An 18,070-nucleotide genomic window follows, 5' to 3' on the forward strand; every position below is an offset into this window, starting at 1 on the left:
TTGCTCTTCAAAGTGAAAAATACTACAAATACAAATATACCACTGAGACAGGATTCCATAACAGAAAGCATTGCAAGGACTGGAATCTAAATAACTTCTAAATATATTTCTTAATTTTTTTTTTTTGGTCAAAGTTTGAAAATGAAAATAAAGTCTTACTGCATAGCAACTTACAGGTTAATGATCTCCTCACATTTGAAACTATAACATTTGAAAGTACAATTGTGTAACTTCGTGTCCCTGAATTACCAGTGGCTCCACATCCTCCAGAGGACCCAGGCACATCTCCTCCTGGCCTCTGTCTGCTCCTCTCCTCCTGCCATGCCCTCAAACCCTTGGAAGATCTTCTTTGCACCATAAATGTCACAACACTTTTTTTCTCTAAGATAAATGAACCTGCAAGTGAGAGCCAAACTCCATTATCTTTAATCAGCACACAGCATCTTCTGCTACCTTCTATCTCACCCTGGTGCACTTTTCCACAGGAAGTCAGGGACATTTTGAACGCAGATCAAATCAACTGCAACTGTGTCTTAACTAAACATGTGCGTTTCCTAATTTGATCAACATTAATGCGCATTGACATAAGACTCCTAAGGTCTGAATAGGTCAAACAAAAAATGTGTTTTTCCTTTTCTTAAATAAACATTTTTGGGGTACCACTTTATAATCCTACATCTTAATTAGCCCTAATTAAGCATGAACAAAGACGTCAAGTAGTTTATTACAAATGATTGAGGCTTATGGACTACTTAAGTAAGGGGATAGAATTGGGAGTTAGTGTTGCGGTTTAATTAAAGCCTGAATCATTCTTAATAAATGTTCATTGTTCTTTATCAACGAAGGTTTTGTTCATGCTATATTAAGACTATTTAATAACTTTAATATTAATTAAAGTGTAGTTATTATAAAGTGTTACTCGCTTTAGGGTAACTCTATTTTGTGATTTTCCATTGCTACACCTGCCTCGTAAAAGCATTTTTAGCTAATCACTTGTACTTCTATGTTAATTTGAGCACATCACTGCCAAAGCTGTTATCTAGTATCTACAATGTCACTGAGCAAGAGGAAGTGTTGCGGAGCACAGTGGTATTAGCTTATCTTTGGTAGCAGGTTGTGACTTGTATTGCATCTTATTGAAGGTCATGTGGCCTATATACACTGCCATACAAAGCATGAGAATGTATTCTCCCTGTCTCCATTATAAAATAGTCTTTTCCAGACTCATTCACATGTGTGTTAGCCAAGGTGCATACCTCTCATTCACTCTTCTCTGTTCCAGGATACTGATTGAATCTTGAATGGATGTGATTATGATCTGCTGTCAGTGTCTGGGGCCAGATCACACAGATGAAGGTAGGTCTAGGCCAAGCCAGCTGCTATTGGCCATGAATTGACTCTTGGCTCACCCGAGTGGCTATCCTTTCTAAAGAGAGGACCTTATCGTGATATTGAAAATCTGCTGGAAACCTTTGGAACACAACACTGGCTCATTTCTAAAGCTGTCCACCTGTGCATATGGACACATCTGGAGGCATGAGGGAAGAGCCCCAGAGAGAGGAAGTATTTAGAGCCACAAGAAGACGTGCAGTGTGAGAATGCGCTTGTGTGAATGATAAATCAAGTAATCAATGAATCAATTCACCAAACCATTATCAATTATTTCTCATCATCCCATTAGTATGCTCATATTCAGCACAGGATACGAAATGTGGTCTTGTAAAAAGATGTTTCAACTAGGGACATTTGGTTGTGTGATCTGATGGAGTTTGACAATTGACTATTTTGATTGCTACAGATGATTGCGTCAAACTGACTATGACTTGGGTCAATAACTGCATAAAATGAAGTAGAGTGGAGATGTTCATGCAGTAAGATGATAAGACCTGTAGATTATCCTTAGTTTTTGTAGGGCTATATACAGCATATACTGTGTGTATGTGTGTGTGTATATATATATATATATTTTTTATTTTATTTATTTATATATATATATATATATATATATATATATATATATATATATATATATATATATATATATATATATATATATATATATATATATATATATATATATATATATATATATATATATATATATATATATATATATATATATATTCCACCAGGCCAGGTTACAGGTCAGATCTGTGGAGAGGAGCCCCACTCACAGTAAGAATGCATTTAAGAAATAGAAACACCTCCAATAGAATAAAAGTCAGATAGATTAATTTAACGCTACAATGTGAATTTTTTACAGTTTTAACAAAGCATTAACGTTATCATGGAGAGCAACATGTGACAGAAAAGTTACATAGTGCACCTTTAATATAGTTATTGTTCAGGTGGTTTTATTTAAATAAGGCCAGGATCAGCAGGTTCTTCACAGGAAGCTGGTCATGACTCACTACAGGAGAGAGAGGGCGGTAGAGAGAGCAGTAGATTGGTGTTAGTGGGCAGAGAAAAGCAGCAACACCTCAGCAGCTGTTGCCACGGTTACTGCCTCTCGTCAGCAGCGGCAAAATGGTGCAAGGACAGTCTCTTTCTTCAAGTGAAATGAATGGAAACTTTGCATATGTTTTGTAGCCTTCAACTATTTATATAGGCATTTGAAAACATTTGAAGGGTCAGGTAAGGACTGAGTGTTTTGGCTCTGGCTTCCTCTCGGCATTCAAAGTTGTGTTTTATTGAAACTCAAAATAAATTAAAGAACTGACAAACTAAAAAAGTAGAGCAAGAATAAGTGTTTAGTTTGATAAGCTGTGGTTGAAATTTACCATGCCAAATTTTCCAAACAAATAGTGCACTTCCATAAAAGTGTGGGAGCTAATAAAAGGTAAATCTCTCAACTACTTTCTTATTTAAGTCCATTAAGTTTGAGCTGTTCATACTAGTCTTTACCATCACCTAAACTGTCCCTGCAGCAGTAAAGCATTAAGGCACCTTTTCATTTTAAACTACTTGTACTATGTAAACAGTATGAGTGTGTACCTTTATGGACAGTGCAGACCTAACAAAAGGATTATACCAGCTGACAATGGCCTAAACACCCTCATGCTTTAAGTGTGAGACGTGCTCTGTCTGCTCCTGTCTGTGTATAATCTACAGAAACACTCCAACACTGTTGATACAGGGCATGATTTATCCACTGCTCCACACAGACTACTGTGTAAACTATTGTTTTAATCCAAGACACTCAGGTTTACTGCTACTTACAGGTTAATGACTGTCTATAATCACTGTCGGTATAATGGACGTAATGGTGGAGCTACGAGTGCTTTGTGCTTTGATAGAGCCTGCCAAGTGTGGGTTATGATGAACAAATTAAATCAATAAATCAATGAACAAAATAAAATCAATAAAAACAAAAGACCTTTAAGTGTTATCTCCAACTTTTGCTTTTTGTACAAAAGTCTGTAACAGTATCAGTAGTTTTACCCAGGTCAGTTTGGGACAGAAATTTGCAAGGAGCCTCTTGTTCGTCTTAAACAATAATTTTGATATCTGACATGAGCAGAAATAAGTGGGGTAAAACATTTTTTTAGAAAATATATTTATGCTTAATTACATAAAATAAGGAAGAAAATTCGTCTAACATCCTGACCTACTTTACTGGCCTCTGTCACTATTCCAGCTGCTCATTCAATTTCAGTAGTTCCCACATTCATCAGTAGAGGGCAGACTCCTCCTTTGACAAACGAATGCTTCTTGCAACATAACCTGTCCTGTAGCATTAACCGTGACACTGAATGACACAACCTGACTGTTATCTGTCATTCCAAACTCTGTGTCTAAATGAGTCCTTATCACTGTATTTCTGTATTGCCCATGCGTTCGCCTTGTCCTCTTTCATTCCTGGCCTGATGCGTGCTCTGTCTCGGATCTCAGTGACAGTGTCTTAGTTTGGACCAATCAGAGGAGGATCCAGGGAGGGCTCGAAGGCCATGAGAAAGACTTGGCCACCCCTTGAACAACCGTAACCTCTCCCCTCTTAGCAGCGCTGCTCTGGCCCCTGCCGACGCTCCAGCACATACTGTCACATGCTCATGAATAAGCGGCCTGCGCCGGGCCCCTGCTTGGTAGTGTAAATCTCTCACATAGTAATTTATACACAGCATAAATGTCTTGGATACTATTTAAGGAATTTTGTAAATAAAAAAGTCACTGAAAAGAATTAGGGATACAGGAAGAATAGACCTAAACTGATCACATGTTGCGATTTCTGGGTTTCATATCACAATATTCTATAATCCAGTAATATTTAATAGAGTTGGGGGAGCTGCTAAAATGTGTAGGGTTAAAATGCAGACTTTTGTTGTAGTGAGTTATTGTAGAGTCTTGCAGTAAACTAATTTTACTCATTTTTACTTTTTTAACTTTTTAATATTTCTTGTGAAAGTACCATGTAAACAATAGGAAAATAAATGTCTCTTATCACTCATCTGGGAGTATCATCACATTCAACAAAATGAAAACCACCAATAGCCTTATCAAGAAAATCCAAATATGCATGAGCCCCAAAACCTATATTATTATTGTGTATGTTGTTGTTGTTGTTGTTGTTATTGTAGTAATTTGGACTATTCTGAAGATTTCATTGCCACCACAAGTTGTAATGCATTCATTAAGAACTAACCTCATTATACAGCAGTGATAGTGAAGCACAGTGCTGCTCTGTTCCCAGGGTCAAGTTCCGTCTGTCAGTATTCTTAGAGTTGTCACAAATGTTTCTCATGTACTCATTTCCCTTAAAGCGAAGCAGGCAAGTCGCAGCACCCTCGTCAGCACGTTTCTAAGCAGGCTTTGATTCTGGCAGATTTGCTCAATGCTGAATAATGAGCGGCAAGCACACACTGGCACCTGCATATGTTGGTACTAGTGTCTATGGGGCAATAGAGAATATTTTGAGTGTGCCTGTCTAGTGTCTAGGTGCCCTCCAGGCCTTCTCACCCTATTTTATTCACCGCAGTCAGACTTTGATTAATGGGGAATTGCACTGTGGGATTCACAGAGTTGCACAGGGCAGCAGTATGAATGTTTATGTGCACACATGGTTTACATAAAGTGCATGCATGGGTCTAATCTGGTCCCTCATATACTATTTTTTAAGGTCATAGTTTTTCCACTGAATTAAGTGAATCTGTTGTTCTGTCTGATGTACTACATGTTAAGAATGTGGGAGCGATATGGTCACTTTTCATGAAAGTGAAATGAGAAAACCTAAAACTTTGGGTACCACTTTACAATAACCACACCTTAATTAGCCTTAATAAAATGTGAACATAGACTTAATATATAATAAACATAGCTTGTTTATTAAGAATCACTCATTCTTAACTATTTGTTTATTAAAGTTATTAAAAGTGTAGTTATAATGAAGTGTTACCAAACTTTAGCTATTGTCAAATATAAATTGCTACTCTCATGCATTGAGTATGATTAATTTAGATGTAAACAATATAACACTTCATGAATGCTCCTTAGTTATTCTATGTTGTCTTGCATCTTTATTTATTTATTTGACTGGGACAGTGCATGCTAATGGATAGACACAATACAACATGAATGTAAACACACTAGATTATAGCCAAAGGCTCGTTTCCATCCTAAAAGAGCTGGGGTCACAAAAGGGCCATATAAAAAGAAACAGAAAACGCACACCAAGATTAGTCACAAAAGGGCCAAGTGAATATTGCACACTCCACTCATTACACAGGTTCCATTATTGCACACACTCATTACACAGATGTGGACGATGAATATATTTCTACACACTGAGTAGACTGTTGTGATGCAGTGCTTTGACCTTAGCGCTATGCTCACTTTTGAACTTTCTTTTGTACTTCTGCACAGTTTGACTCAGGACTATTTTAGTGAAGACTAAGTAAAAATATCATGAGACATTCACTGTATGTGCGTGTGTGTGTGTGTACATGATTTTGCCTGTGTGTGTCTATGTGTGTGCCAGTGACCTGTGCCTGAACCCTGACCCGGAGCACTGATGTTTCAGTGCTGCCACACCAGGCAGAAGTGAAACTTGTGGGTGTGTGGCTTGGTGTGTATTTCTAAACATGGGTGTCTTTTCATACCCACAGCTTTACAGACGGCACTATGCTGCACCTCTGACGCTCTGCTCTCTGCTTGTTCTCTATTCTGTCTCATTTTGTGCCGTTGCGGTGGGCATGCTTGCCTCAGTGTGGTTACACATATGCTCACTTTCACAGTCTGACTGGGGCCAAGAGTTATCGAAGCTCTAGTTCACACAGACACAGTGATGGTCGGCACGTACGCAAACCTGTCGGATGGTATGTGTCTATTGGCCAGGTGTACTCACATGGGAAGTACCTGCCATTAATGGAGTTTACACATCACACAAATTGGGACTAAACAGAGACTAGACTTGAAACTTAACCTGGACTAGACTAGAATTGAACCAGAAATAGGAAAGGACCAAAGTACCTCTCCGGACCAAACCGGGAGTAAAAACGTAGCATCTGTGTCAGTTGTTCAGGGTTTGTGTCAATGGCCTTGTTCACATGCAAACCAAAATCAGATTTCTTGACCTTGTCAGGATGTAAACTGCAAAATCGGATGTGAGTAATCAGAGGGACCATGATCAGAAAGAAATTGGATGATTTAGCTTTTTTTTTACATTTCATTTAAATATGCTTCTAACTCCAAAACACTATTATATTAATCCTATTTTGAGTGTGCATGTAACCACAGCCACTGTTAAGCCCAAATACATGAGGGACTTTTTGTTGCAGGAAGGGAGTAAGTTGTAATGCCAGTGCTAAATAGTTTTAAGTAGCAGTTTCACCTATTGTGCAATTGAGGAAATCACGTAAAACAGCAAAAGCATTTATATTAACTTTGTGATATAAACCATAAGATTGTGTTCATAGGGGGCACAAGCCAGTGAACTTTCTGTGGCCCTGCAGAGAATAATGCCTCCGGTAAGGCATCGGGTGTAAAAAACAATGCCAAACTGTGAACCTTTGCACTACCACAAAACATGTTTATAACCAGCTGCGTAGCGTCCAATTTTATGCAGTCCATATGTATAATCAATATGTTTTCGGACTCAAGGCTGAATAAATGATTTCCCTTGAGCCAAATTTAGTTGTTGGCAGGACAATATGAAGATATCAAAACTGGACAGGAAGACGAATAAGCAAAGGCTGTAAGTGCAGATCCAGCTTCGCTTCTCGGTAACGCACAGCTGAGAGTGATTCAGACACTGATGGGCTTTCCAGAGAAGCTCCTCTCAGTTTTCTTCCCGTGTGCCAACAACCACCAACCCCTCTTTCCTGGATTTGGCTTTACCCACGGGCAAAGCAAGTGGACCCAGGGGGCTGTGGGCAGGAAGTGGTGCGTGGGTAGCTGTGCCAGGTCATAGTCCAGGAAGGTAGAGATTTGTATTGTAGATATTTTTTGGACTCGTTTTTGTTGTTGTAATATTAGCAACAATACAAAGTAAAACCAAAAGGGAAAGATTTGCTATTGTAGAAGAAGCATTTCAAAGCAATAATTGACAGATTTCATTGGACTAACTTCTCCAAGCATGAGGGCAGTGGCATTCATTCACTGTCCACATAGTGCTACTTCATTAGCCACAGTTGCCCTAGAGCGTAACAGCCATTTTGTGCCAATGGCCTACCCAAACTTCTCCTGCCACACTGCCACAGGCCCAGGTGTGTTCATGACCATGAGAGTGAGCTGTCTGTAGCCTTTTTCCCGTCAGGACCAGTAATAAACATTTTGTTATTTATTCCGTCGATGGGATTGGGGCAATGAATAATAGCGCAAAATGCATACAACTCTTCAAAGGCTTATATTGCGACTCTTGTGAGTTTTTAGTCATGTTACAATGTTATTACCTCCTCAAAAACATATCTGGAGTTGTGTTTTGTTTCATTTACACATGTTCAAGTAATCGTTTATTATTAATCTGTCTACATCTCTAAAGCACAAACTTCTCTGTTCCTGTTACTATTTGTTCAGTAGAGACTGGCAATTCTACTGTTAAAATTATCCAAATGATCAAAAACAGAGTCGAACACTTCCTGTATTGCCACATGACATCACACTGACAGAAGGGTTTGTGTGTTTAACATGTGTGAATTAAACAAAATACAACTCCAGGTATGTTTTTGATGAGGAAATAACACTATAATATAGATTAGAAAATAGCGTTACATGGACTTTTTAACCATAATTTGAAAATAAAAGTTTGAATACTCATTTGCTGTTTGCCAGGTTAAGTATTGCAGTGTATGTCAGAATGGTAGAAAGCATTACAAGTTCTTTAGATATGATAATACAAGGTTTAAACTATTTTCCAGTGGGACCCGGTGGTTAGGGACCCCTGGTGTGTGGCTTAGGACATAGCCCGCAGTCAAATCTGGCATGAAACCCCCACTTATGTGTAGCTCTGCATTAGGTTGTGAGTCAAATCCATATGACATTTGTTGTAGTTACAGATACATGCATTGCACAGTTATTCATAAGTAAGAGGGAGGTGGGAGGATTGTATTAGAGATAAGATTTACCAGAAGAGTAAGTGTGATTCATTAGGGTGGAGAAGTCAGTGGGCATGAGGGTAGTACAGTGTACAGTATGAGTGGTGGGGCAGTAGAGGGGGCGTGTCCCGGGGCAGAGGAGGGAGGGGGTGCGCTGACAGATGCCACAGTCCAGGCCTCCGCACAGGAAGTCATTCATACAGGGAAGTGCCTCCGACTCCCACACGCTCACTGTTTAAGATTAGCCAACTCTGGAGCGTTTGTGACAAAAACTACCCGCTCAGGGCGTCATCAAAAAGTCAAATGTAGTTTAAGTTTACTTTACTTATTATACAGCATTTGATAAGATTATTATTGAATTATTTGATGTAATATAAACTTTATCACTATTTTAATAATAACCTAACAAAAAATATCCTGCAGACTAATAAAGACAGCATTACAATAATTTCCCTTTTTCTGGAGGGGGTTATGGGGTAAAAGTTTATTCTATTTTTGTACATAGACAGTTACTGCAAGTGAAGATATCCCTTATAAATGATCTTTCCTTTTGTAACTGTGATACCATAAACAATCTTTGTTTCTCAACTGCTCTATGTCCTCAGTTTTAACTAGTATTGTGACTTTTTCATAATTAGTTTTTTTTCTGTTTCTCATTTTGTTCTCTTGGTCTTTTCCACACTAAAACTAATAATTTGTATGATGATTTTTAGATCAGATGATTGCTTTGAATCTGTCTTCACATGTTAATTATGGCAATCAAATCATTTCAGCTCTTGTAATGTGAAAGTTGGCAGACATGAGCAGCAGCAGCTGAAGATTCAGCCTTCATCTAGTTGGAACCATTTTTTCATATTCACAACAAAGGTGCCACATCACTGATTTAAAGCCAAAGACTAGTGTTCTGTACTTTCATCCCAGTTGCCCCTTTGTTGACCCAAGCCCTCTTTATTTAAAGCTTTATACAGACACAAATGCTTCAGTCACAGTGGGTCAGATCTACTATGATGAATTCTGTTAATTTTATGTAATATAATGTGTAGAACTTGACTTATAACTTACATAGCCTAGCTTTATCTATTCATCTTCTTTAGGCCTTGAATCCATTGAGCAATAATAACTAATTCAAGTACCATTCATGTGCTACAGTTTTCTCAGAGTCTTTCTTTATTTTTGCTTATGCCATTTAGTAAAGGTTACATACTCACTTCCAACTTATCTTGGCCTTTTGGTTTGCAGGGTCAGGTTAGGTAACTCTGCTCTGATCCCCTGCAAATATTTACATTTTCTGAGCTATCAACACCTCAGATTAATGCCACAAACCTCCGCAAGTAAATCATCACTTTGTAGAACTTTTATGTCAAGTTCCCCATTGCTTGTGTAGCAGTCAGGTCATGTGTAGTGAATGTATGAGGACATATCCTTGAGGGGCAGATCCGAATTTGGCAAGGAAGAGCCGCGCTGTGCCAAAGAGGAGTCTGCTCAGCTCATTGCCCCCCTTACACACACACACACACAGACACACACACACACAGACACACACACACACACAGCAGTCTCTTAAGCCCACTTCCTCTGTATCAGGGCATGGGAACTCTTCTGAACCATCTCCCCCGCTCATCCTGAACTTCATGTCTCATCTTTTTCTTTACCTTGCTCCTTCAAACTTTTACCCCACCATGCCCTCTCTCTGTCCCCCTCTCTGCTACCTTTCCTCAGCTGTCCTCCTCTGCATTCTTCCAAGTGTCTTCTCCTCCTGCTTTATTTCCTGCTTCCATCTGTGCCCAATTTATCCAGCGCGCAGTCTGTGTTTTTTCCCTGATAATTTGTTTTTGATTCCTCTGAATTAGAAAAGCATTGAGCACTATACACTGCGACACACAAGCTGGATGCCTTTCACGCACACACATATGCACTCTCTCCAACACACACGTACGCACACATTTTTATTGTATTATTCTATAAAAGTTCATATAAATCACTGGTTATTAATCGGCCCCAGACGGCCCGTCCGGCTCTTGCTCCCCCGCTCCCCTCACAGCACAAACACAGACCAGATGCATAGGAAATGGGATGGCAAAAAGGGCACCCAAGAGACAGCCTGCACTCCTTTCTCTCTCTCTCTCTCCTCCTTCCCTCGCTGCGCCTGTTTTGTGAGAATGCTCATTTAAGTGCCCAGAACCCCAGACCTAAAGAGGAAATAAAGTTTAAATGAAAGTTTAGAAGAAATAAATGAAATAATAAATACAAATTGTGATGTGCTGCCAAGTGGCCCGTTGTGTGGGATAAAGGTTACAGGGCCATCCTCTGTAGATGTGGATCTAGTTGCAGCTGTTTGAGTCAGGCCCAGTTCAATCCAGAGTGGATGTGTTCATATGTTTAGTCGACCACGCGTTCACCCCGCCTCGCTCTGCATTTCATTCACATTTTGTAACAGTAGACTTCCTCATTGAGTGTTATATGGTTCATGAGCTTATGCCTGTGGAGCTATTCTGCAGATGCGGTAAAAAGTGTTTACTAATTAATCTTCAAATTGTTGTTCAAGATAAGATAAAACAAGAGTATCTTCATTTGGGGAAGTTCCAGTCTTGCAGCACCAAGTTTTATTCTGAACTGTGGGTGAATCAAAATATGCAAACAAAAAATATGATTATTAGTAACTAAAACAGAGTTAAATATAACAAGTTAACTAGAATATTAGGAATAGTTTGAATACAAAAAAGGTGTCAAGATAAAAATACAACTAGGCTTCAAGGTACAAAGTCAATGCTTCTCAGTTTTCTCACTTGTGGTATTATGTAGTAACTGTTTTAATCCTTTTAAAATACATGCTCACCCAAAGAAAACTTGGAGTAGAGCCACTGCTCCTTGAGAAATGACCATTGAGCTGGCTCACACATCTGTTTTAGGTCTTTCCTGTATGCCCTATGCTCTGATCATAATAGGTGGGACATGCTGTATGTTCTGTTTGTATTAGTAGTATGGGGAACACTATGGGATTACACTTGAAACACTATAAGAAAATGTGAAAAGGAAGTGTGTGTTTCTATTTAAAGTAGACACTGAGGGTATTGCGATGCAGTCCACACCTGTGCGTCACTGGCCCGTTTACATGGAGCTTATGCCTGATTAACCACGGGGGAAAGCCGGATTTGGATCGCACCACTCTGAGTTATAGTGGGACAGAGACAGGGAAAGAGACTGGGAGGATATAATATAAGCAAGACCACTCATCTGTCCCACCCTTGTCCTCTACTCGCGATGATGTTGAGGCCTGAGGAATCAGTTCACATAGTGCAGGCAGAAAATGTGAGAAATATTTCGAGATGAGGGGGGAGAGAACACGGGCTTTTGAGGCACGCAGGGACAGCCTTCAGAGTTCTGCCAAGAGAAACATGGAGCTGTGTTCCTTGCAAGAGCTATGGGGGTAAGAGAGAAGTGAAGAGGGCGAGAGAACTAGAGGAAGATGAAGGTGTGTTGGGGAGGGCTGAGGGGTGATGGAGGAGACAAGGAGGTCCCTAGGGTGCTGCTTTGGGTTGTTGCCAAGAGATGTATAAGATGTGACCAGGCATTACGTGACCTGCGGAGTTGATCATGTGATAAAATCTAAACAGGACTGTAAAATATGCCCTGTGTATCCATAGAGGCACGATGGATGAGGGCCATAGATTACGTCAACTGTCACATAAAAAGATAGAAGAGATAAGATGTCTTGATGTCCACCAAGCTGCACTAATATGTGAGTATAATATTTGATGTCATTAAGATGGGGTGATAAGGGTATGAGTTTGGGCTGTAGCCAAGGTCCAGGCCCAGATGTCCACTCTCAGCTGTCCCGCTTGACCACTGGCTCGCCTGCCAACACTTGGACCAAGTATCCCCACATCGCCGAGCAAAATATGTAAATATGTTGACTTGGAAGGATGTGCTCTTTCTCTTCCGACCTTGTAGCACTTTTGGAGAGAAGCAAGACAGCGCAGAGGAGAGAAAACAGTTCCAGCATTCCATATAAGGGCCTGCTTTGGGCTCAAACACCGGCTTCTCATCACTTTCGAAGTCCGCTGGGCCGTTGCACAACCCGGGCAACACGAACGGGAACCTTCACCTTCAACACTTCATATACACACACAGCATGCACATGGGCCAGTGGTGAGCGCAGGGTCTGACTGAGGCAGGAACTCTTTGGATAGTGAACAGTTTGTACCCTACTCTGAGAGGATGCATTGTCACTGTAAGTTCAGATCTGCAGAATACAAAAGCACACACACAGACACACACATGGTAGAGCTTTATCTAGTATAAACAATGTGCATCACTGCGAGGGATGACACGTATAATGGAGATGACAAGATCCCCTGTTAGTTTTAGGTTTAACTATGTTATATTTGATATGCTGTTTAAAATAACATGTTGTCAGAGCAGGCAACAGTCCTCCACTTTACTTCCAATTTTCCTTCATCTGGGTCCGCAAACTAACATTAGCCAATAATGACTTAAATTGTACAAAGTGTACAAAGATGCCTTTGTGGCCCTGTTTATCTGTGATTGGAACTTTTGCTGACCATTTACATGGATTAAGCAACTGTGTACAATAGTTACCCCATTGTTTTCATCTCAAGTGCAGATTTGAAGTATTTGTTTCTTTCATTGTTTGTTTAGGTGCTTCTTTATATGACATAACCTGCACTTGCTTTGCTGTGATCATTTCGGCACTGAAATCACATTCACTACATTTCATATGGTTGTGTCATGTTGCTAATTGCCTTGTCTCTAAATTCCGATTTTAACATATGGGTCAAATGCAGATAACAAATTTCCCCATGGGGACAATAAAATACACCTTAATCTGTTGATTATTGGTACAAACTACTCAATCACATTTCCTAATGCGCAAAAACTATAAAAATATTCAGCCTGAATGAAGCATAGAAAGTACCATGCATGAGCTGTAAATCAGAGCAAAAACGTGCTAAAGTCTTGTGCATTTCCTAGTGTTTTCTGCTAAACATTTAATTGACGTCACACTCGTACAGTCATGCGATGGCACCTCTGTTTCGCAGATTCAGTGTCATATCGTGCACTGGCTCATCTCCGCCCACGAGTTCCTTGTCCCAGTTGAACTCTATGTGCCCTTTCAGACCCGCAAGATGAAGGGGGGTAGAGGAACAGAGAAACCTCACTCATTCTCTTTTTCCACAGCTCTACCTCTGAACTCGGCATGTGTGTGCTGGGTATTCAGCAGGCCTCTTGTGGGTACTGGCTTGTGGCTTGGATCTGGGTGAAGAGCACGGGTGAGAGTGGCCCAATACCAGGGCTGCCACAGTGCCACAGACATACTGGCACCACCATTGGGCCAGTTCCTCTTTCCAAAATACGGAACCACTGCTGCTTGCATATGTGCTAACCAGGGCATGAATTAGTGATTGCCTTGTGGTTCTCCAAGATCTATGTCTTTAAGTGATGGGCTTCCTCACACATGGCATATATATAATTACATACACTTTTGACATGAATCTCTTCCACTCCAAGCCCATAAAGTACAAATGCAGAGAGGCATCAGTTACCCAAGGAAAAGTGTGGGTTTTTTAGGTAAACACTCGTAGGTGAAAAGGTTAACTGTACTGTTTGCGCCACATTTCCAGCTGTTGATGCCCTAAAGTCATACTATTTTACACATGGTAGCCCAATTGGCAGGATACTAGTGTTGCCAACCTTTCTGTTTTTTATGAGTGTGCGTGGATCTCTCCCTCCCTGGGGCTGGCAGCACTTTTTGGGCACTGGTTTCATAGCTGGCCCTGAACCCAAGCAGGATGTGGAGATCAGAAATGTGTGTGTGTATGTGCACGCCATTTTTTTTTTTTTTTTTCAGATTCTGCGTCTTGGCTGACTTTTTTACCTCTCGAAGAATTTGGATGGATTGTGAGATTTTTTTCGGGCTGCATGACTTTCTCTAGTGCACTTTCCCTAATGCTCGCTGGGTCCCACTCACCCTGCGTCTGCTGTTGCTCGCGTTAATAGATCTCATATGTTGAAGCAGTTGACATCAGTCTTAAACTATTTTACATGTGATCTGCAATCTATCTCCAGGAAATCTGACAGATACTTATTAGGGACAAATATAACTAATTTCTTTTGTTGTCTATTCATTTCTGTTTTTTGGTCTCTCCAAGTGTACAGCCCCTTTTTAGCTCCACTCATGTGTTGTCCTACTCTATTCTGGCCGGATTCTATTATCACAGTTTGTACGTGGGCTTTTTCCTTTCATTCATAAGAAATGCTCAGGTCAGACACTACAATGCACATTTCTGGTTTGTGGGGGCCAATGGTCTTCCTTTTCCTCTCGTAAGTTATCATTTGACTCAACTATTATACTTTTTACTTTGTACGTATCTAAAGTTAATTATATCTTGGAGTACAGAGTTGAATAGACATTAACTGAAAAATTTAATGAATATATTTTATATTGTTGTATTACATGCTTTATATACATATTGCAGCAAAGTTGAGCTTATTTGATACTAGGAGTGTATAATATACATTGAACTACGTATATTAAAACTAAAATATGCATATTGAATGCATATTACTGAGTTTCAATCACATGGAGTGGAGTCATCTGAAAGCCAGAAAATACAAGTTGCATTAGTGACCTTTTTGTAATCGGCAACAGCAGCAAAAATACACCAATAAATACGTTTCCTTGTCAGCTTTTATCTGTGAGAGCAAGTGCCATGTACTGTATTTGGAAAAAAGTTTGAGGCGTGATCTAAAATTAAAATCCATAAATATTTATAAATAATATTAATTTAAAATTATATTAGAAGGCATATTGTTTATCTCACAGTGGATTTGGAATATTTAATTTCATATGTGAAAGCTTGTGTGTACCATTAATGGGCATGTCTGCTACTAGTATATATCTAAGACAGAGCTCGCTTTCCTCTTATCTCCTCTTCCTCTTATACTGCACTACTGTATGCACGGCAGCAGCTCAGTATATGGATGTCTGGGCCTAATGTATTGAGTCCCTATCTGTCCTCACTCCCCTCCCCTTCACTGTGTACCATACATTATACCTTACAGTCCTGTCCTAATACCCCTGACTCTGTCTCATGCTACTGCTGCTCTAAACTACCTTATAAAGACAGGTATGTGACCACAGAACGCACTGAAAACACACCCCGCAGTGACACAATAAAAGTATTTGAGCGGAGGCCATCTTTGTTCTCGGTCACCGCTAATGGACCAACCCCCGCCATCCACAGCTCACGACACCTGCCGCACTGAGTTTATGTGAAGATGAGTCCAGTCAGAGACACGCCCGCTCACACGGGACCTAAAGTGAAATTTTCCTAACTGTGATAGGAATAATTTGACAATGTTTTGACTTTGTACCTCACCGTGACGACCTAGAGTTTTACAGTGAAGCAGTATCATTCTCGATAGACTTTGTAACATACAGTGGTTTGGAGAAAAACGCTACGTGCAGTTACTTAGTTTGTGTTAATGCTATTAAAAATATTTCAAGCAGAAACTGACTTTTCAGAATTGTAATAATGTTTTTGAACTCTGAGTACACAAATTTATTTAGGCAATTTTTTATGATTATTAAGAATTGCTTGTTTTTCTATTTTTAAATAGAATGAACATTACATTGAACACTTTTATTACTGTTATTACTATTTATTTAGATGTATACATTTCTTATTGTTATACTTGTTAGTAATAACCAGATATAATAGGGAAGGGACAAGATCTCATGAGATAAAATTACACACATGAGGGTAAAATAATCTTGTGAAATTGTTTTGCATATGTTGTTATATGTATTTATTTAACAAAAGCTTTAGTACCACAAAGCAGTTTGGACCAGTTCGGAAGCAAGATTATCAGATAAAATAATTTCAAATGTAAATCCAAAATTATAAACAGGTTACACATTTTTTGTCATGCCTTGTCCTCATATTTAACTTATTTAACTTACACTGATGCAATCCCTACAATCATTTATCCAGGCTTGGGAATAACATGAAGGCTGTACTCGCCTTGGGATCTCTTTGGCTGGCTCAAAGATAACTGGTTGATTAGATTGAATAATGAATCTGTGCTTTGAGAGTGCAGATGAAAGTGAGGCCTGGGCGTCATATATCAGTATGTGTGTTTGTTTTCTCTGTCTGTCATTGCCCGGAACAGCAGTCATACAAAAACAAAGGCATCAGCTCTTGGCACCGTGAACTCAGCACTGTCCTCCCCGTGCACCCTCCCCTCCCTCCACCCCCCCCTCCTCTTTCATCCCAGTCCCACCAGCCCTCTCTCTTCTTTCTGGGGTCCCCTAAATACACTGTCCATAACTCACCCGGAGAGACCCACGCCTACAGCATGCACTCTTATGCACTAACTATATTAAAGAAACCAAAACACCAACCTTACAAAGACCAGAAGATGAACCAACGTGGGGCCCAGTATACCGGAGAAGAACCAATGGGGAAAATTAGGAATGCAAGCCTGCTCCAAAATGCTTGTGTAAAACAAAACAAAAAACATAATCTCATAACATGTAAATAGTCCTAAACAGACTCAAATTTGCTGGTACCAAACATAACTGGGAGTGACCCATAATGTCTGTGGACTATAATCTGACTATAAACATAGTTTTTGTATTTTTTTAATAACACACACAAAAAACCATAGTACGGGAGAACAATGAACTGGTTAAATACAGAATGTGCTAATTATAAAATATGATAAGCTTTTAGAATTGGGTAAGAGATAATTATTATCTTATAAAAAAAAAGTCCATTATGAAATAAGTTTGTTCTTTGTTCATGCTTTATTAAGGCTAATGAAGGTGTTGTGATGACTAAGTGTTACCTACTTTTCAGTTTCTTAAGAATATATCTTGGGGACTTTTAGTGACTAACTTTTTTTTTTTTTTTTTTTTTTAGAGGAGTTTTTTTTTTTTTTTTTTTTTGTCTAGTGGAACACAGAGGTCACAGATGTGTTGAGCTTTGCCAGAGGGTGCCTGTCTGTCTGTGCATTGTCTGTCTGTCCTCCATCGATTTATGTGTTTGTTTGTGTCTTCATCTTCGCCTCTGTCACTTCCGTAATCTTTTCCACATTTTCACCAGCAGCAACAGCACCCAGGCTCACACTGTAGTCAAAGCTTCTCTCCCCATCAGTGTACTTAGAGACGTGTATAAAGACCGTATTCTCTTTTAAAAACGACTCAGTGATTACTATGGTATGTGATGCCATAACTGCTCACTGAGATATTATGGTTTGGCTCAGTTCAAAGTTATTGCATGGATTTGGATGAGAAAAGCATTTTCTTCAGGTATACTTTCTTCTTCTCAATTGTGTGGTTTCATTTGTTTGTGTAAACAGATAGTTGTATGACACGGAAGAACTGAGTGAATCATGATGGCAGGATTGATGTTCAACTTTTCTGCCAATCTGCTATTAAAGGATTCCAGGAGCCCACAGAAATCTGCAGTGATCATATGCATATTTCAGAGCAACTGGAGTTATTTATTTTATGCAGTGTT

Source organism: Boleophthalmus pectinirostris, unplaced genomic scaffold (genome assembly GCF_026225935.1).
Source record: "Boleophthalmus pectinirostris isolate CB_2022bp ecotype Guang Dong unplaced genomic scaffold, ASM2622593v1 HiC_scaffold_9, whole genome shotgun sequence".
Taxonomy (NCBI): Eukaryota; Metazoa; Chordata; class Actinopteri; order Gobiiformes; family Gobiidae; genus Boleophthalmus; species Boleophthalmus pectinirostris.